Below are 21,810 nucleotides of genomic sequence, written 5' to 3' on the forward strand. Positions count from 1 at the left end.
AATGGTAATGTTTTGTTCTCTAATTTTGCAGACCTATCAAATGGCAATTTTATTGATTAATTTTTGAACATCCTAAAGTCCTTAAGAACCACTTGGAAGGACAATACTTGAGTTTGGGTGAGGAAGTCTCTAAATTTCAGAATGCAGTGATCCAAACAGTTTGTGGAAATGTTGTTTTATTAGCTTAAAACCTCAGAGATACATGTCTATGCAAACATGATTTTAAAGAGTATTAAATTTAACAAAACTTTCCAGTGAATTTCACCATATGAGAAATTACATGTTAACCTGTATGTAAAACATAATACTTGAGAATAATAATCTTTCTGTAAACAGTACATTAAATCTCTCACATCAGAAATTGCTGTTACGAACTCTGAGGTGTATTTGCTCCTTTTGGCAACTGATGCACTGGAATAAATTACATAGTTATTTTATAATGTAAATTTACTATGTAAATTACTGTGTAATTTCCTATGTAACTAAAAGAGTTAATAGTCTTCCTAGTAAGCTGATTATAAGCACTTGAAATATGTTTATTCTTCTATATACATTGATTAAAAGTGTGTGCCAGCTTTTTAAAAATATAGATTCTTATAATGAAGATTTTTTTTTTAATTTGTAAGAAAATAAGTTTCTTGAGCAGATCATTCATCGGACAAGCAAATGCTGAAAGAAAACAAACAAAAAATTTACATGGGAAAACAAAAGAATTATAAACGAATTCCTGGAAATGCCTTAATAATCCGACTGAAGCAACATAGGAAATACATTTTAGTTTCCCAATTGGAACTGGATTTTATGTTCCTTATCAAAGTAAAAGATTAAACCAAATAAATATTTTTAGTGCTGCTATTTACTGGAAGGTTTTTGCTGTACATAATAACAACATTGGATATTAAAGTGGACACAGACACTTTCTGCTGCTGCTGCTAAGTCACTTCAGTTGTGTCTGACTCTATGCGACCCCATAGACAGCAGCCCACCAGGCTCCCCCGTCCCTGGGATTCTCCAGGCAAGAACACTGGAGTGGGTTGCCATTTCCTTCTACCCCTAGTTATATTCCAGAATCCCACTATCTTCTAGTACTGTTCTTAATACATAGACTGACCAGTTTTCCTACAGATATGAAGGTTAGGTTTGGAAGGTGACTTGACGGAGAAAGGACTGTGAGCTTCTTGAGTTTTGTGATCCTTTTCTTATTTTTCTCTTCATGTCTAAAATGCTTAGCTATTAGCAATTATAGGATCTTCCCTGTAGCTCAGACAGTAGAGAATCTGCTTGGGGTGCAGGAGACCTGGCTTCAATTCCTGCATCATAAAGATCCTCTAGAGAAGGGAATGGCAATCCACTCCAGTATTCTTGTCTGGAGAATCCCATGGGCAGAGAAGCCTGGCGGGCTACAGTCCTCACGATCGCAAAGAGCTGGACACGACTGAACGAGTAACACTATTACTATTAGCAATTACATTTTATTCACTTCTCAACAAATATTTGTTGTGTGTGTATGAAGAACCACAGAAACTCTTTTATGTACTGGGAACCAGCCAATGAAGAAAGCAAACAAAAATCCTTACCTGCATCACAGATTTTATATTCTAATTTTAAGTATTATATTGTTCACTATCTTTTTTTTTTTTTTCAGATCATGAATGCTTTACTGAAAAATTCAGACTTAAATTGAAGAAAGTAGGGAAAACCATTAGAGCATTCAGGTATGACCTAAATCAAATCCCTTATGATTATACAGTGGAAGTAACAAATACATTCAAAGGATTAGATCTAATAGACAGAGTACGTGAAGAACTATGGCAGAGGTTTGTGATATTGGACAGGAGGTGGTGATCAAAACCATCCCCAAGAAAAAGAAATTCAAAAAGGCAAAATGGTTGTCTGAGGACACCTTATAAAGAGCTGAGAAAAGAAGAGAAGTGAAAGGCAAAGGAAAAAAGGAAAGATATATCCATCTGTATGCAGAGTTCCAAAGAATAGCAAGGAGAAATAAGAAAGCCTTTCTTCATGTTGATATATGGCAAAACCAATACAATATTGTAGAGTTAAAAAATAAAATAAATTAAATTTTATTTATTTATTTATTTATTTTTAAACTAAACACTTTTATTCACAGAAAATTAAGACCAAAAGTCTGAACATACAAAAACAGTGGGGCATTGGTAATCTAACATTATATATATATTTTTGTATTGTCCATATTTGGTCTATTTTAATCTTTTTTTTAAATTTTATTTTATTTTTAAACTTTACATAATTGTATTAGTTTTGCCAAATATCAAAATGAATCCATCACAGCTATACATGTGTTCCCCATCCTGAACCCTCCTCCCTCCTCCCTCCCCATACCATCCCTCTGGGTCATCCCAGTGCACTAGCCCCAAGCATCCAGTATCGTGCATCGAACCTGGACTGGCATCTCGTTTCATACATGATATTTTACATGTTTCAATGCCTTTCTCCAAAATCTTCCCACCCTCTCCCTCTCCCAGAGAGTCCATAAGACTGATCTATACATCAGTATCTCTTTTGCTGTCTTGTACACAGGGTTATTGTTATCATCTTTCTAAATTCCATATATATACGTTATTATACTGTATTGGTATTTTTCATTCTGGCTTACTTCACTCTGTATAATAGGCTCCAGTTTCATCCACCTCATTAGAACTGATTCAAATGAATTCTTTTTAATGGATGAGTAATATTCCATTGTGTATATGTACCATAGCTTTCTTATCCATTCATCTGCTGATGGACATCTAGGTTGCTTTCATGTCCTGGCTATTATAAACAGTGCTGCGATGAACACTGGGGTACATGTGTCTCTTTCCCTTCTGGTTTCCTCAGTGTGTATGCCCAGCAGTGGGATTGCTGGATCATAGGGCAGTTCTATTTCCAGTTTTTTAAGGAATCTCCACACTGTTCTCCATAGTGGCTGTACTAGTTTGCATTCCCACCAATAGTGTAAGAGGGTTCCCTTTTCTCCACACCCTCTCCAGCATTTATTATTTGTAGACTTTTGGATCACAGCCATTCTGACTGGAGTGAAATGGTACCTCATAGTGGTTTTGATTTGCATTTCTCTGATAATGAGTGATGTTGAGCATCTTTTCATGTGTTTGTTAGCCATCTGTATGTCTTCTTTGAAGAAATGTCTATTTAGTTCTTTGGCCCATTTTTTGATTGGGTCATTTATTTTTCTGGAGTTGAGCTGTAGGAGTTGCTTGTATATTTTTGAGATTCGTTGTTTGTCAGTTGCTTCATTTGCTATTATTTTCTCCCATTCTGAAGGCTGTCTTTTCACCTTGCTAATAGTTTCCTTTGATGTGCAGAAGCTTTGAAGGTTAATTAGATCCCATTTGTTTATTTTTGCTTTTATTTCCAATATTCTGGGAGGTGGGTCATAGAGGATCCTGCTGTGATGTATATCAGAGAGTGTTTTGCCTATGTTCTCCTCTAGGAGTTTTATAGTTTCTGGTCTTATGTTTAGATCTTTAATCCATTTTGAGTTTATTTTTGTGTATGGTGTTAGAAAGTGTTCTAGTTTCATTCTTTTACAAGTGGTTGACCAGATTTCCCAGCACCACTTGTTAAAGAGATTGTCTTTAATCCATTGTATATTCTTGCCTCCTTTGTCAAAGATAAGGTGTCCATATGTGCATGGATTTATCTCTGGGCTTTCTATTTTGTTCCTTTGATCTATATTTCTGTCTTTGTGCCAGTACCATACCGTCTTGATAACTGTGGCTTTGTAGTAGAGCCTGAAGTCAGGTAGGTTGATTCCTCCAGTTCCATTCTTCTTTCTCAGGATCACTTTGGCTATTCGAGGTTTTTTGTATTTCCATACAAATTGTGAAATTATTTGTTCTAGCTCTGTGAAGAATACCGTTGGTAGCTTGATAGCGATTGCATTGAATCTATAAATTGCTTTGGGTAGTATACTCATTTTCACTATATTGATTCTTCCAATCCATGAACATGGTATATTTCTCCATCTATTAGTGTCCTCTTTGATTTCTTTCACCAGTGTTTTATAGTTTTTTATATATATGTCTTTAGTTTCTTTAGGTAGATATATTCCTAAGTATTTTATTCTTTCCGTTGCAATGGTGAATGGAATTGTTTCCTTAATTTCTCTTTCTGTTTTCTCATTATTAGTGTATAGGAATGCAAGGAATTTCTGTGTGTTGATTTTATATCCTGCAACTTTACTATAGTCATTGATTAGTTCTAGTAATTTTCTGGTGGAGTCTTTAGGGTTTTCTATGTAGAGGATCATGTCATCTGCAAATAGTGAGAGTTTTACTTCTTCTTTTCCAATTTGGATTCCTTTTATTTCTTTTTCTGCTCTGATTGCTGTGGCAAAAACTTCCAAAACTGTGTTGAATAGTAATGGTGAAAGTGGGCACCCTTGTCTTGTTCCTGACTTTAGAGGAAATGCTTTCAATTTTTTCACCATTGAGGATATAATGTTTGCTGTGGGTTTGTCATATATAGCTTTTATTATGTTGAGGTATGTTCTTTCTATTCCTGCTTTCTGGAGAGTTTTTATCATAAATGGGTGTTGAATTTTGTCAAAGGCTTTCTCTGCATCTATTGAGATGATCATATGGTTTTTATTTTTCAATTTGTTAATGTGGTGTATTACATTGATTGATTTGTGGATATTGAAGAATCCTTGCATCCCTGGGATAAAGCCCACTTGGCCATGGTGTATGATCTTTTTAATGTGTTGTTGGATTCTGATTGCTAGAATTTTGTTAAGGATTTTTGCATCTATGTTCATCAGTGATATTGGCCTGTAGTTTTCTTTTTTTGTGGGATATTTGTCAGGTTTTGGTATTAGGATGATGTTGGCCTCATAGAATGAGTTTGGAAGTAAACTTTCCTCTGCAATTTTATGGAAGAGTTTGAGCAGGATAGGTGTTAGCTCTTCTCTAAATTTTTGGTAGAATTCAGCCGTGAAGCCGTCTGGACCTGGGCTTTTGTTTGCTGGAAGATTTTTGATTACAGTTTCAATTTCCGTGCTTGTGATGGGTCTGTTAAGATTTTCTATTTCTTCCTGGTCCAGTTTTGGAAAGTTGAGCTTTTCTAAGAATTTGTCCATTTCTTCCACGTTGTCCATTTTATTGGCATATAATTGTTGATAGTAGTCTCTTATGATCCTTTGTATTTCTGTGTTGTCTGTTGTGATCTCTCCATTTTCATTTCTAATTTTATTGATTTGATTTTTCTCCCTTTGTTTCTTGATGAGTCTGGCTAATCGTTTGTCAGTTTTATTTATCCTTTCAAAGAACCAGCTTTTGGTTTTGTTGATTTTTGCTATGGTCTCTTTTGTTTCTTTTGCATTTATTTCTGCTCTAATTTTTAAGATTTCTTTCCTTCTACTAACCCTGGGGTCCTTCATTTCTTCCTTTTCTAGTTGCTTTAGGTGTAGAGTTAGGTTATTTATTTGACTTTTTTCTTGTTTCTTGAGGTGTGCTTGTATTGCTATGAACTTTCCCCTTAGGACTGCTTTTACCATGTCCCACAGGTTTTGGGTTGTTGTGTTTTCATTTTCATTCATTTCAACTGCATGTACTGTAGGCCACCAGGCTCCTCTGTCCATGGGATTTCCCAGGCAATACTGGAGTTGGTATTACATCTGTGTATCATAACTTAAATCTGTCTATAATTACATTTTAATCAAAAATAAAAATATCACGTATTTTATTTTCTTCTTAAAATAGCTGAAACAAGGACTCATAAATGATTTCAAATTTAGAGATGAAAGTAATAGATACCATTTAAGGTTGTTGTTTTAGGAATTCCCTGGCAGTCCAGTAGTTAGGACTCTGCCCTCCCATACCTAGATGGGAGGTACGTATGAACCTGAACCCACCTTCAATCCCCCAAGCCGTGTGGCAAAAAAAATTTGTTGTTTTACTTGAAAGGTCCTAATTATCCTCATTGGTAGTAATGACTTGGCCATAATGGCTTTGAACCATTAAAAAAAGGGTTATCATAAAAGTAGTGACTATTGTATCCCAGGCTGCATAATTTAAAATCTTAAGTCCTTAAACATTTGAAGAGTATCTTCGTATTATATCAAAAGGAAATGATCTGTTTTTCTGTTTCTCTATGATTACAAATGTAATGATAAATCTCATAGCATTAAATCAATATAAGACAGGCACATTGTTTTAGCTATTTGAAATATTTAACTTTTATATTTATAGGGGGAAACTTGAGGCTTGAAATCAGAACTGATTTTGAATCCCCTAAATATTGTCAGAATTGCTGAAATTCAGCCTATTCATTTATGAAATAGGATATATTTTACTTATCTCAGTGCTAGTGTGATAGTTAATATATGGAAATGCAGGAAGTAAGTTGTAAGTGCTATGAAGTAGGAAATAAGTCATCTGTAAATGTGAGGGGTCTTTGGAAATTTTAGATAATATGACATAACATACTAGTTCCCCTAGTTCCCCTGGCATTGAATTTCTGATTCAATGTGTCTAGAAATGAAGTCATGTATATTTTTTGTGGATGATGGAGTAGGGCATTATACTGGATAAATATTTTCATTGCTAAATAAGAAAGGTAAATGAGATACAACACCCATTATCAAGAAGCAGTCTTTTTAGGGAGGTGGACAAATGAAGAGATCATTATAAGTTGCTGTTATCGGTGGCATAAGGTAGAAAAGCATAACTTGTTATTGTTGGACATAAGAATGCCTGCTAATTTTTGTTGATGTTGAGGTGATCAGAACAAACTCATAAAATGAGGTGGTTTTGAAACTTTATTCTTAGGTAAATAAAATTTATTTATTTGAAACAGAGCAGTCCTGATGAAAGGAGTAAAGAGAGAACAAAAGCAGTCCAACAGGAGAGAGCTGTAACTGTAAAATCATGAAGGAAGATCAAAGAGAAAGACCTTGATGATTTGGGGATGGAGAGAATTTTAATATAACTTGAATATAATGTGAAAAGGGAAGAATGAAGGGCAAGATTGAGAAGGGTCTTATATAGCATGCTGAGGAACCCTTGGGCTTGTTCCCAGAAACTGTAATAATCCACTGAATGATTTCAAGATGTATGCCTTTTTTTATGCTGAAAAGAAACACATCTATTAATTGAGATTTTTCATCATTAAGCATGCTGAGAGAAGTTCATGAATTTAATAAAGGATGTTTCATGGCAGGGAAAGAATTCTACTTTAGAGAGAAGAAAAAGACCATAGATCAAACGGATTTCTTGGGTAACATTGTCATTTTCCAGTAGGAAAATAATGGAACACTTCTATTCGCAGATGGACATGTAACTGCAAGTAAGAAAAATAGGAAGAAAAGCCATGACAAACCTAGACAGCATATTAAAAAGCAGAGGCATTACTTAGCCAACAAAGGTCTGTTTAGTCAAAGCTATGGTTTTTCCAGTAGTCATGTATGAATATAAGAGTTGAACTGTAAAGAAGACTGAGCACCAAAGAACTGATGGTTTTGAACTGTGGTGTTGGAGAAGACTCTTGAGAGTCCCTTGGACTGCAAGGAGATCAAACCAGTCAATCCTAAAGAAAATCAGTCTGAATATTCACTATTCCTGAATATTCACTGGAAGGACTGATGCTGAAGCTGAAGCTCCAATACTTTGGCCACCTGATGTGAAAAAAGGACTCATTGGCAAAGACCCTGATGCTGGGAAGGATTGAAGGCAGGAGGAGAAGGGGATGACAGAGGATGAGATATTAATAAATGCTTTAATGTACTCTGAAACAATACTGGATTAAAACAGTGGCTGTTAATTTTCACATTCAATTACATATATTTAAATAGTCCTAATAATTTAGGTTTGCATCCTCTAGAGTATAAGAACATATCTTCTTAGATTTAACATAAAATTCTCTTATACTTGCCTTGCCTACATTTTAATCTGACCAAAATTCATAAGTGATATATCTATTAGGACAAAAATTGGATCATTAAGAATACATATGTAATATTTATTTATTAATATTTCAGAACAGTGCAGAATCATAAGGCATGCCTCTTAAAATTTTCCTAAATAAATTATTTTTCATATTCTAGATAATAAAAAACAACCAGAGTTAGAACTTGAGAAGACAGTATTAAAAAAAAAAAAACACATGAGTCAGTGTGTTAAAGAGCAGAAGTGTTAGAGGTAGCAGTGATAGTTCTCTTTCATTCTTAATACTGATATTTTTGAGTCACTCAGTCGTCTCCATCTCTTTGCAACCCCATGGTCTGCAGCACACCAGGCTTTTCTGTCCTTCACTATCTCCTGGAGAATGCTCAAAGTTATGTCCATTGAGTTGATCATGCCATCCAACCATCTCATCCTGTCACTCCCTTCTCCTCCTGCCCTCAGTCTTTCCAAGCATCAAGGTCTTTTCCAATAAGTCAGCTATTGGCATCAAGTGACCAAAGTATTGGAGCTTCAGGTTCAGCATCAGTCCTTCCAGTGAATATTCAGAGTTGACTTCCTTTAGGATTGATTGGTTTGATCTCCTTGCTGTCCAAGTGACTCTCAAGATTCTTTAACACCACAGTTTGATGCTTTCATTGTTAATACCAATAGAAGAATACAGATTCAAGATAAGATATAAGGATAAACTTTAATAGAAAGGAAATGATATATATAAATTCCAAATTGTTATGAAAAAGGAGGAATTATTTATAAGAAATTGAATTCTTTAGCTGATGACACATAATTAAGAATAAAAGGAAATAGCTAAACCACATAAAATATACACAGCAGAACTAATATAAAAAATGGGCCAAATGTCAATTTTTACAATAAGTATTAATGGAGTAAACTCTAACATGAATTGCCAGCATAAGATTGTATTAATGAGTATAAATAGCTATAGGTGTTAAAAGACACCAAAAATTAGATGGCAGAGAAAAATTGAAATATAAAGATAATCAAAAAGATATAAGGAGCAAAGAAACTTTTTTTTTATCATGGATGGCTACTGACAAATAATAAAGGAAATATTTAATTCAAAAGCAATACTCCATCTCTCATTCCTTGTCCTGGAAAATTACACTCTCTATATCCAGTTGGTCATGCCTTAAACACTGGAGTTGTTCTTGATTCCTCTTCCTTACTATTCACATGAAACTGATCATAAAGTTCCAAGGATTCTGCTTTCTAAATATCTCTAGGTAGTCTACTTCTCTACACCTCTGTTATCCCCATGTAATCCAGACCATTGCCATCTTTCATTCTGGATTATTAAATGGTTTGTAATTTATATCATTATGTATATTCTTGGTTAGTTTCCATCCACTTTCTTTTCTGTAACCTGAGGACTCTTTATGAAACTTAGATATTATATAATTTTGTTACTTCCAGTCTTAATGCTTGTCAAGTATTTCACATTGTCATTTGGATAGAGTCTAATATCAAGCTTCTTTTCAAAATTTATAAGACTCAGACCTGACTCCTGTGTACCTTTTGTAGTAGGGATTATAATCTCTTGTGATACACTGAGTTCTGTGAACTCAAATCTCTAGTATCTGAAATATCCTTAGAATTATATTCAATGTTAGAGGTCAATACTGGAAAGCTGTAGTGGGATGTTATCCAAGAGAAGGAAACATGAGCATGTAAGAACTTCATAATGTTTACAGATGTGTCAAAACCCATTTGTCTTCACTCTGGTACTGTCATTCATCCCTAGGGATAGCAGAGTGCTTGGTAAATGTAGTGGACCATGAGTAAATATATAATGAATTAGAAGTGAATATGGTAAGTATTAAGGTTGAGAGCAGGAGGAGAAGGGGCCAACAGAGGATGAGATGGTTGGATGCCATCACCAACTCAATGGATATGCATTTGAGCAAACTCCGGGAGATAGTGCAGGCCAGGGAAACCTGGTGAGCTGCAATTCATGGGGTCACAAAGAGCTGGACAGGATTTAGCGACTGAACAACAAACAACAGCAAGTGTTAAAAGCTTCATGTAAACCAGCACCTTTATGGAACTCATTACACTGAGCTTGAGTACAGACAGACACTCTCCACAAAAATCACAAAATCAAAGTGCAGTATATAAATCAATGCTAGAAAAATATTAAATTGCTTCTATCTATTTTCTTAATTGTATATAATAGAATATAGTAGTAGGTTAGCATATCTATGAAATTGTGAAATCTAGGAATTATATATGGGCTCCCCTGATGGCCCAGTGGTAAAGAATCTGCCTGCTAATGCAGGAGACGTGAGTTTGATCCCTGGGGCAGGAAGATTCACCCATTCCTTATTCTTGCCTGGGAAACCCCATGGACAGAGGTGCCTGGCAGGCTACAGTCCATGGAGTCATAAAAAAGTCAGACAACACTTAGTGACTAAAACAACAACAACAAACAGACTATTGTATTAAAGAATAATTCACTGAAGAAAATGCTCAGGTAAATTTGTGATCCTATCTGGCAAAATTCTACATCCTAACTTTGAGCCAGACATCCTGGAATGTGAAGTCAAATGGGCCTTAGAAAGCATCACTACGAACAAAGCTAGTGGAGGTGATGGAATTCCAGTGGAGCTATTTCAAATCCTGAAAGATGATGCTGTGAAAGTGCTGCACTCAATATGCCAGCAAATTTGGAAAACCCAGCAGTGGCCACAGGACTGGAAAAGGTCAGTTTTCATTCCAATCCCAAAGAAAGGCAATGCCAAAGAGTGCTCAAACTACCGCACAATTGCACTCATCTCACACTCTGTTAAAGCAATGCTCAAAATTCTCCAAGCTAGGCTTCAGCAATACATGAACCGTGAACTTCCAGATGTTCAAGCTGGTTTTAGAAAAGGCAGAGGAACCAGAGATCAAATTGTCAACATTCGCTGGATCATCGAAAAGCAAGAGAGTTCCAGAAAAACATCTATTTGTGCTGTATTGGCTATGCCAAACCCTTTGACTGTGTGGATCACAATAAACTGTGGAAAATTCTGAAAGAGATGGGAATACCAGACCACCTGACCTGCCTCTTGAGAAACCTATATGCAGGTCAGGAAGCAACAGTTAGAACTGGACACGGAGCAACAGACTGGTTCCCAATAGGAAAAGGAGTATGTCAAGGCTGTATACTGTCACCATGTTTATTTAACTTCTATGCAGAGTACATCCTGAGAAACACTGGGCTGGAAGAAGCACAAACTGGAATCAAGATTGCCGGGAGAAATATCAATAACCTCAGATATGCAGATGACACCACCATTATGGCAGAAAGTGAAGAGGAACTAAAAAGGCTCTTTTTAGTTGAAAATGAAGGTGAAAGAGGACAGTGAAAAAGTTGGCTTAAAACTCAACATTCAGAAAACAAAGATCATGGCATCTGGTCCCATCACTTCATGGGAAATAGATGGGGAAACAGTGGAAACAGTGTCAGACTTTATTTTTCTGGGCTCCAAAATCACTGCAGATGGTGATTGCAGCCATGAAATTAAAAGACGTTTTCTCCTTGGAAGAAAAGTTATGACCAACCTAGATAGCATATTGAAAAGCAGAGACATTACTTTGCCAACAAAGGTCTGTCTAGTCAAGGCTATGGTTTTTCCAGTGGTCATGTATGGATGTGAGAGTTGGACTGTGAAGAAAGCTGAGTGCCGAAGAATTGATGCTTTTGAACCGTGGTGTTGGAGAAGACTCTTGAGAGTCCCTTGGACTGCAAGGAGATCCAACCAGTCCATTCTAAAGGAGATCAACCCTGGGTGTTCTTTGGAGGGAATGATGCTAAAGCTGAAGCTCCAGTACTTTGGCCACCTCATGCGAAGAGTTGACTCATTGGAAAAGACTTTGATGCTGGGAGGGATTGGGGGCAGGAGGAGAAGGGGATGACAGAGGATGAGATGGCTGGATGGCATCACTAACTCGATGGACATGAGTTTGAGTGTGCTCTGGGAGTTGGTGATGGACAGGGAGGCCTGGCGTGCTGCAATTCATGGGATTGCAAAGAGTCGGACATGACTGAGTGACTGAACTGAACTGAATTGAACTTTAGGAAGTCTGCTTTTGAGTGAAAAGCTTCACGAAAAAGAGTTAGTGTAAAGAGGTACATAGGGTATGAATGTCCATATCTCAGAAAAGGCTGTAGATAGTATTGATAGATTTTCCCCTTATGATCATTTTTCAACTTGAAGTGGTTAATCAAAGGTCATATAACAACTGTGGTAAATGGTTCCCATATGGCATGACCTTTGGGAGTGTGCTGAATATTTTCTCTTTATCATTCCAAAACTATTCTCCACTCTATTCTATGCCCCAAAGTTTGAACTCTATAACCTTTATCAATTTGGGTCCTTCTGACCCAAGATGAGGGCTAGAAAGAGAGAAATGTCAGGGAAACATCATCTAGTTCCTTCCTTGCTTGTCCTCAATTTGTCAGTGACCTTATTCTTCTTGGGCTCTCCTTGTGGCTCAGTTGGTAAAGAATCCACCTGCAATGTGGAAGACCTGGGTTTGATCCCTGGGTTGGGAAAATCCTCTGGAGAAGGGAAAGGCTACTCACTCCAATATTCTGGCCTGGAGAATTCCATGTACTGTGTGGTCTCTGGGGTCGCAAACAGTCAGATATGACTGAGTGACTTTCACTTTCATTTTATTTTTCTATAGGGCACAGTTTCTGTTAGGCATCCACTCCTATAGTATAACTACAGCTGTAGCTTTTGCTCCCTCCACTTGCCCTACAGACCTGCTGCTAAGTCACTTCAGTCGTGTCCGACTCTGTGCAACCCCATAGACAGCAGCCCACCAGGCTCCCCCGTCCCTGGGATTCTCCAGGCAAGAACACTGGAGTGGGTTGCCATTTCCTTCTCCAGCCTTTACAGACCTAAAGATGAGTAAGTCTCTCTGACTGCTACCTGTGAGTGCTCATTACTTCTTGTTGGTTTTCCTGTAGAACTCAGACCTTTGCAAATAACTTCTTTACTAAAATTTCTGTGATAACCTCTTTTGAATTTGTATTAAATTAAGGGTTATTAACTTGAGAGAAATACCTCAAAGCATCATAAAATAATTTGTATCTCTCTATCTATTGTGAATTCACTCTATAAGCAATCATAACCGAAAACCATTTTTGGTTCTAAGGATCAAGCTTAACATTTTCCACTGAGATTTGCTAGAGTAAAATTTTGCTGTTCATGTAAGTTGCTTATAAAAGGATTTAGCTCTAAGCCCTTTTGAATGTCTTTAGAGATTCCTTAGAGTTCTGAAAAAGATCCTTGGAGGATTTTCTTGGCTTTCCATTTGTTTGTATCAAAATAAGAATCAGAGAAATGACCCTTAATTACTCAGCCGTCAGGCAGTCAGGGCACATTTCAACATGTCTGTGATCAGTTGTAGAATCAGAAAAAATATCTTTGACATGCCCTCTCTGCCTCAACTGCCATAAAAACTTGATTTTCCCTTCTATTTATCCAAGACTCAGGGGCGGCATTACTGAGAGAGAGTTCAAGAGCAGTAATACCTTTAAACTTTTTCTAGGACAGTTAGAGATTCAGATTATCATTAGCACATAGCAACGTATTGGCATTAGATGCTTAAAAGGAGTTAGAGGAAGAAAAGACTATTGCCAATTGTGTTGAGTATAGAATTCTTCATAAAACAGGAAATATTTGTGTTAAATCATTAAAGATGTATATTTTATTAGTAGTAATTCTATTGTTTTATTTATAAGATAAGAGGAATTATTGAAAGTGCAACTGTAAGCAAGAGCACTGGAGTGAGTAAATATAAATAAGTATAAGAAGCATGCGGGGGACAGAAACTGACTAAAACAGTTGAAGTAGAAGCTCATTTGTAAAGGATTAGTCAAAAATATTTGATCATATAGACTGAAATCAAATAGGTACAGTAATTGAATATTTTGAATTAGAGTGTGACAAGAATATTGGTCGTTCTGTAGGACTTTAAAAGTATCATGCAAAATGGAGTAAGGCAGCAGACTAGGGCTCTTGTAATGGTCTGTGTATGAGGTAATGTAGGTCTGAATTGGTCTAGGTACAGTAAGAGCTTGAATGGGAAGAAAGCATCAAATAAGAAACAGGTTATAAAAGAATTAATAAAATTCAGGCAGATACAGATGGTTTTAATTTCAACCCTCTTAATACTTTAGTTAAGCCATGTAGACTGTTCATTATTATGTTAATTTATTTTCAGTATAGATGAGTTTTCTCTTTCTTAACTATGTTTTGTGAATGTAATATTCTGGAACCATTCCCAAATTCCATAAGCTATTAGCAAAAATCAACAAAAACGATTACATAATTTATTTTGCCTGAAATCTTTGTCTTCTTTCAGGAATGCTGTAAGCTAATTACATTGACAATGCAAATATTGATTGTTTAATTGTGTGAATAAAAGCTTCAGTTGCTATAGGGCTTGCAAAGAGATAAAAATTACATCACTAAACTCAAAAGGGTGATAATGACTTCACCCTCTTTTACCTCTATGATGTACATATACTACATTAGGCCTTACTGTTAAGAGCATAGCAAAAATAAATAAACAAACAAGCTTATATAATGGTCTTATATAAAGAAACCAAAATTCTTTCTCAAAGAAGTAGAAGGGGTGCATATGTTTTGAGGGCAAGAAACCTATAGTTTTGACTTTATAAGTTCCCCAATTACACTGCAGTAATTATTTATAAATTTTTATAAAATAATAATTCACTTATAAACTAGATAAACTAACACCTAGTAAAACCATATTATATTTGTCTATTTTAAATTTTAATCAGAGATACCTCTCCAAAGTCAGTGAAGAGCTGGTTGAAACTAGACTAAAACACAAAACCTCAATTTCAGACTTCTTATGATACCCAGTATTCTGGCTACAATGTTGAAAGTAAATAAAAAATTTAAAATAAGTCAACCTATATGCTAGATTTCTTAAGGTCAGATCTTGTACCTGTGAATGCTCTCATTTTCCTACGAACACTTCATTTTATACTTGTCAGAAGAACAGTTAGCCCCCAGAGAAAAATAGTTCATAGACACTGGGCTAAGGTCATTAACTCAAATTTCAAATTTCTCATCACCCATCATTACTCAAAGCTTGGATGGTTCTGGCAAAGCTTGCTGAAACAACACAACAAACCACCAGGACTGTATTTAGTGCTTCCATATCCTGGCAAGTGCTTCCTCTTATGGATTTGGAAGACTTCCCAGATTGTGCTTTTTTTTTTGCACTCTAAAACATGAAGTCTGTATCATGGGATGACAGAGTGTATGCATAGCAGGCTGAATATGTATTCTCCTGTCTTTCCCTCACCTCTCTCCTCTCAATGCTTATACATCATTTTGTTATATGATTACTATTGAGCATCTCATTTTTAAGTAAATGTGGAATTTTACACAGTGGTTGAGTCACTAATGCAAGGCTGAATACTGGACCAGTGAGAAGCCATATTTTATTTTAAAACTGAATAGCTTTCTTTATCTTTTTTTCTGGGAAACATTTGCAGATAGTATCCTTGAAATGTAGTTTCTCTGTGATAATGAATCTACTCAATGGAAAGACCCTCTAATGACACCATGTGTCTGGAGAAGTAAGATATTTTTCAAATAATATGTTCCTGGATTATTTAAAGCAACTGTTTAAAAATTGTTTTTATCTTTTAAAATTTCTGTTTCTAAGTTGTTTTATACCTTTTCTGTGTCCTGACAGGAATGTTAGTTTCTTAGTCATGTCTGAGAGACCCCATGGACTGTATCCCACCAGGCTTCTCTGTCCATGGAGTTTTCCAGGCAAGAATACTGGGTTGCCATTCTTCAGGCAAGAGTGGGTTGCCATTCCTTTCTTCAGGGAATCTTCCAGATTCAGGGATCAAACCCAAGTCTCCTGCACTGCAGCAAATTCTTTATCATCTGAGTCACCAGGGGAGCCTGTCCTGAAGGAATAGTTCACCATTTCCCTTGTTTCATTAAAAGAACAGCACTATGACACAAACCTAAATACTTGTAGATACATTGTTAGGTTTATCTGTTTATTGTGCACCAGAGACAGTGACTCTATTTCAGTTGCTGTATATTCTAGGAGGGCTCAGGGATGTGTGTGTGTAAGGCATGGTAGTGAAGAATATAACCTAGCACTCTAATTTGGGGGAAAAGTTAGAGTTTACTCAGCAGAAGATCTGCCCATGTTATTGTAGGGTCCCCTTCACAAGATGGCTTCTCTGGTGGCTCAGTCTGTAAAAAATCCACCTGCAAAGCAGAAAACTGCCTGCAATGCAAGAAACCCAATAATGGAATACATCATGGGGGAGTTTGGCAGGACCTGGTGGTGTTCAGGAATCCCCAGGGGCAGTAAAGGGCAAGGCTTTGGTCCTGAAGAGATTGTAGAAATTCAGGTAGTGAATCAATGGAGAATATGAGCTGGGTTGCCCAAGTCCAAATACCCTCCTAAAGTCTGGTTGGGAGTACAGAGAATTTAGGGGAGATGGGGAACCTAGATCCTATGATTGGGGTAACAGACTAACAGGCAAGCCGTATAACCCATAGTTGGTGTGAGTTTACTGCTGTACCTTGTGTACATCAGATCTGGCTTAGCTATTGAGATCTGTTAGACAAGAAATAGTTACAGGAAGCTAAAGAAAGTAAAGATGGCAGAAAAAAAAAGTTGGAACAACAAAATTACCTACTGTATGATTTAATGGCTACTCTACTAGGCTGGCATCAAAATAATATTTAAAGATCTAATTTCCTTCATTTACAAATATTGTTGGGAAATCTAACTTCTAAACAAATCAACTGATCTGAAAGAGGCAAAACAGACCAAATGGTAATCCAGTTTTACACATTGAAATATATATATATATGTATATATATATATTCACAAGACAAATTTTGAAAACTGTTTAGAGCTTTTACAATATCTTTGTTCTTGCCGTTTCCACTTTCAACTTCAAAACCATATGGCTTTGTAAAAGTCACATGGACTCTGTTCAGTGGACCTGAAAACATATCCTAGGTTTTGCCTTTTAAAAGTGTCTGGCTCAGTGAGAATTTTGAAAACTTCCTGGGAAAGCATTTTGAGGTAGATTTGAAAGACTACCTTGAAAGGGATAGTGAATACATGGGATGAATGATCTAGTCAAAGGGAATATTATTTGTAAAGTTCAAGATAACTTTGTGATCCTATTGTGAGTAAGAAAAATATGACATTGGTTATATTGCATGAAGGGAGTCTTTAACTATACCAGACAATAATAATTGTCAGTGAGTTTTAAATCAGTGATTATTTTCCAGATTCATTGGGAATATGGTCAAAAATACAAGTTAAACATATGGGTTATATTTGGTTACATTTAGTAGTCATCAAGGTCAGATGCCATACTCTGTTCTTAGAAGAATGTTTTCATAGAGCATTCTATAAGAGCATCTTAATAAAATTATCAATTCATATTTTAAATTCTGTAATGTATCTACACACAAAAATTAACTTGTTAGATTCAAATGACAATTCTCACTAGACCATACTGAGAACAATACAATAATTAAGATTTGATCAAAATGGCCAAAATTTGATTTTTAAAAATTGGCTTCATCATTCTGTCATTGAATCTTGATGCCCTGAATTATAATTTTACAACTCGAAGGAAAAAATATTCATCTAGCCCTTTTATGTTAAGAGAAAGAAGACCCAGAGACATGAGCTTCTAGAGTTTCTGTACATAGAAAACAACAGAATCAAGACTAGAATGTAGATTCTTAGCCTGGAGCTCTTTCTTCTCCATCAACCACTTCATTTCTCTTCTTTCTATCAAAAAATTCAATGCCCAGAAAATGCTATACCTGTTTGCTTTAATCGACTGTTGACATGGGTCAAAGGTCTTTTCCTTACTTGTCTTCTATCTCATTTTCCATCAGTGCTCATATTTGATCATTATTTCATTTTATCTTTCCCAAACATGGGCTACTAATCAAAGTAAGTTACCCTCAATGCCACTATCTATAGAGTTTGGGGCTCTTATAAATGTGTTATAATCCCTGAGATTATCAGAGTGAGATTATTGTATTGCAACAATCCTTATGTTAAAGTCAAAATAAGAGAAAAAAAGTACTTTTAAACATTTTTTTATTTTAAAATACACATAACATAAAATTTGCCATTTTAACTATTTAAGTGTATGATTCAGTGGCATTAATGACATTCACAATGTTGTACACCTATCACTGCTGCTGCTGCTGCTGCTGCTAAGTCGCTTCAGTCATGTCCGATTCTGTGCAACCTCATAGACGGCAGCCCACCAGGCTCCACCGTCCCTGGGATTCTCCAGGCAAGAATACTGGAGAGGGTTGCCATACACCTATCACTACTATTTCTAAAATCCTTTCATCACACAAACAGAAATTCAGTACTTATCAATCAGTAATTTCCCATTTTCCCTTTTCCTCAGCCCTTCAGTTCAGTTCAGTCGCTCAGTAGTGTCCGACTCTTTGCGACACCATGAATCACAGCACGCCAGGCCTCCCTGTCCATCACCAACTCCCAGAGTTCACTTAGACTCATGTCCATTGAGTCAGTGATTCCATCCAGCCATCTCACCCTCTGTCGTCCCCTTCTCCTCCTGCCCCCAATCCCTCCCAGCATCAAAGTCTTTTCCAAAGAGTCAGCTCTTCACATGAGGTGGCCAAAGTACTGGAGTTTCAGCTTTAGCATCATTCCTTCCAAAGAAATCCCAGGGCTGATCTCCTTTAGAATGGACTGGTTGGATCTCCTTGCAGTCCAAGGGACTCTCAAGAGTCTTCTCCAACACCACAGTTCAAAAGCGTGGATTCTTCGGCACTCAGCTTTCTTCACAGTCCAACTCTCACATCCATACACGACCACTGGAAAAACTATAGCCTTGACTAGACAGACCTTTGTTGGCAAAGTAATGTCTCTGCTTTTCAATATGCTATCTAGGTTGGTCATAACTTTTCTTCCAAGGAGTAAGTGTCTTTTAATTTCATGGCTGCAGTCACCATCTGCAGTGATTTTGGAGCCCCAAAAAATAAAGTCTGACACTGTTTCCACTGTTTCCCCATTTATTTCCCATGAAGCGTGGGGACCAGATGCCATGATCTTCATCTTCTGAATGTTGAGCTTTAAGCCAACTTTTTCACTCTCCACTTTCACTTTCATCAAGAGGCTTTTAGTAACCTCTAATCCACTTGTCGTCTCTATTAATTTGTATATTCTATTCATTTCATATAAGTGGAATTATTTAATATGTGTGTGTCTTTTTGTGTTTGGTTTGTTTCATTTAGTATGTTTTCAAGATTCTTCCATGTTGTAGCATGTATCAGAACTTCATTCCTTTTTATGGCTGAATAATGTTTCATTTCATCTATGCACTACAATTCATTTATCTGTTGACTTGTTGATGGACTCTTTTCTTTTTATCTTGTTATTTTATTATTTTTTAATTGGAGGCTAATTACTTTACAATATTATGGTGGTTTTTGCCATACATTCACATGAATCAGTCATGGGTGATGGACTCAATAATTTTTTTAAAGTAATAATGCCATTCTCTAATATTACATTTATCTAAAACCCATACAAAGTTAAGGCTTATTTGCTGTAGCTTTGTGTCTGAACTTTGGAAAGATTCTTGTTACAAATGAAGCCATTACCACTATCAAACAGCATTAAAAACTGATTAATAATATACAATGGGAAATAACTTCACATTTTCCATTAGGTGAGTCACAAGATTGGGCTACTACTAATTCAATAATATTATCTAAATAGGTTTTATGTACATGTTAAAATATATGTTATTTAAATGAACGTTATGCGAGTTTAGAATTATAACCATATAAAGACCATATGTGGGCTTCCACTGTGGCTCAGACAGTAAAGAATCTGCCTGTAATGCGGGAGACCTGGGTTCGATCCCTGGGTCAGAAAGGTCCCAGGAAAAGGGAGTGGCTACCCACTCCAGTATTTTTGCCTGGAGAACTTCATGGACAGAGGAACCTGGTGGGCTATAGTTCATGGGGTGGCAGAATCAGACACAACTGAGCAAATAACACTTTCACTTTCAAAGACAATATGTACTCTAAACATATTAGGGTCACAAATACTTTATGAATACATCATAAAAGTCTTTAATGCAAAGGCACACACACACAATTTCTCAGATGATACTATATTCATGGAAGTCCAAGCTTAACCCTTGCAAGTACTGAATTCCAGAGTAAAGAATTCTAATCCTGATGGGATATTTAACCCAACGTTCTAGGAGGTACAGATAGTTGCAAATGATCCCTCAATTCACTCTTCTTCTTAATGCATATTCCCACCCTTCTAATGCTGACAGAATTCTCATAGACTTAATTAATTATCCTATGGTGGTTGTTTTGTATTTCCTCTTACATTGCAATCATTTATAGTGAACAACCATGGCTTATATCTACTAAATTTTCACACTCTTTAGTGTGCATAATATTTTCAGTAAAAGTTATTTGTTTTACATCTACTAGATAGTTTTAAATGGGGATGTAATACTTCTTTTGCATTTCCCATAAATGCCTTTTCTTTTTTAACAATGATATTTTAGCATCATACTTTATGCCTAAAAGATTGTTGTTTTTGTTTAGTCGCTAAGTTGTGTCTGATTCTGCGACCCCATGAACTGCAGCACACTAGGCTTCCCTGTCCTAAAATATAGTTCACAATTCGTTGTTAGTTTGATTTGATCTTTGTTTTAGATTCTTTCTAAAAATTCTTTATTTTTCTTCATGTTGTGAAAGGATGGCTTTCTATAATTTGAAAGGCAATGAAGAAGTCATGTGCCTATATTGTCTTCAGGAAGAATTATATTTGAACCATTAAGTATTACTTAGCTGATATTTTTCGATATGAGTTCAGTAAATATTTCTAATATTGTTAAGCATTTTAAAGTACTACCAAAGAGAGCAAGAAAGTGGTTTCAATACTTTCAGAGAAAAGTTAATTCACAGAGGAAGCTTGTGTTTTATGAGGCTTTCCTGAATTACAGAAATTAAAGATGGAAGGACCCATTAGGTCATTCAGTTCATTCCCTTAAGAGTGCAGAATTGCTCCCTGAAGAATATGCACTAGGGCTTTTCTGGAAAGGAAACATTAAAACTCAACTGCAATTGAGATAGTAAATTTGTAATTTATGCACAATAAAGGTTTTTCTCCACAGATATTAATACTACCACATATTTTAAAATCTGGCTAAAGCATTAATAAAGTGATTAGCAAAAGTCAAGGAGGCCATTTGTTAGTGGACTTCCTGATGAAATAAAAATCTCCTTAGGCAATTAGTGTGGAAGGAAATGAAAATGAACCCCCTAATTCCTCTTTCTTATGCCACCCATCTAAGGCTTTTCCTCTTTGTTCCCCAAAATACAGTTTCAGTGTTCTGTAATTAAGGGGTAATGGTTCCTGCTTGGGAAGCATCACGGATAGAAATTTTCTCTTCATTTTTCTCATTCAAGCATAGTTTTCCCAAAAGGCTTTTAGAAACATAGGGTGTAAAATATTAATTTGACCAACCTCTAAAGTCAACTTGTACAAGGATCAAGGTTGTTCATTCTCTTAGGATCTCAAAAATAGTTCTTAGCTTCAAAAATACTGTCTCATGTAACTACTGTGGCACTTGAAAATGTAACCTTTGCATTTATTTCTTAGGTTAACTTTTCCCAGCATATTTTTCACAGAACAATAGTCTTGATGTAATGGTTCTATAAAGAAATTTGGGAAATTCTGAGTATTTGATTTCCTCTCTTAGAGATGTATGATGTCTGACAATGACCTAAAGACTGAAAAA

At 36.0% G+C, this 21,810-nt stretch overlaps 1 long non-coding RNA gene across 1 annotated transcript in view; it reads left to right on the forward strand.

The window, feature by feature from the left end:
- The window catches only part of LOC139178059 (uncharacterized), a 129,584-nt gene that overhangs the window by 84,799 nt on the left and 22,975 nt on the right, over positions 1–21,810 (forward strand). The window contains exon 2 of the long non-coding RNA XR_011562490.1: positions 1,646–1,715. This is a non-coding gene — a long non-coding RNA (uncharacterized lncRNA). The remainder of the gene's footprint in view (positions 1–1,645; positions 1,716–21,810) is intronic.

This window comes from Bos indicus, chromosome 20 (genome assembly GCF_029378745.1).
Source record: "Bos indicus isolate NIAB-ARS_2022 breed Sahiwal x Tharparkar chromosome 20, NIAB-ARS_B.indTharparkar_mat_pri_1.0, whole genome shotgun sequence".
NCBI classification, from domain to species: domain Eukaryota; kingdom Metazoa; phylum Chordata; class Mammalia; order Artiodactyla; family Bovidae; genus Bos; species Bos indicus.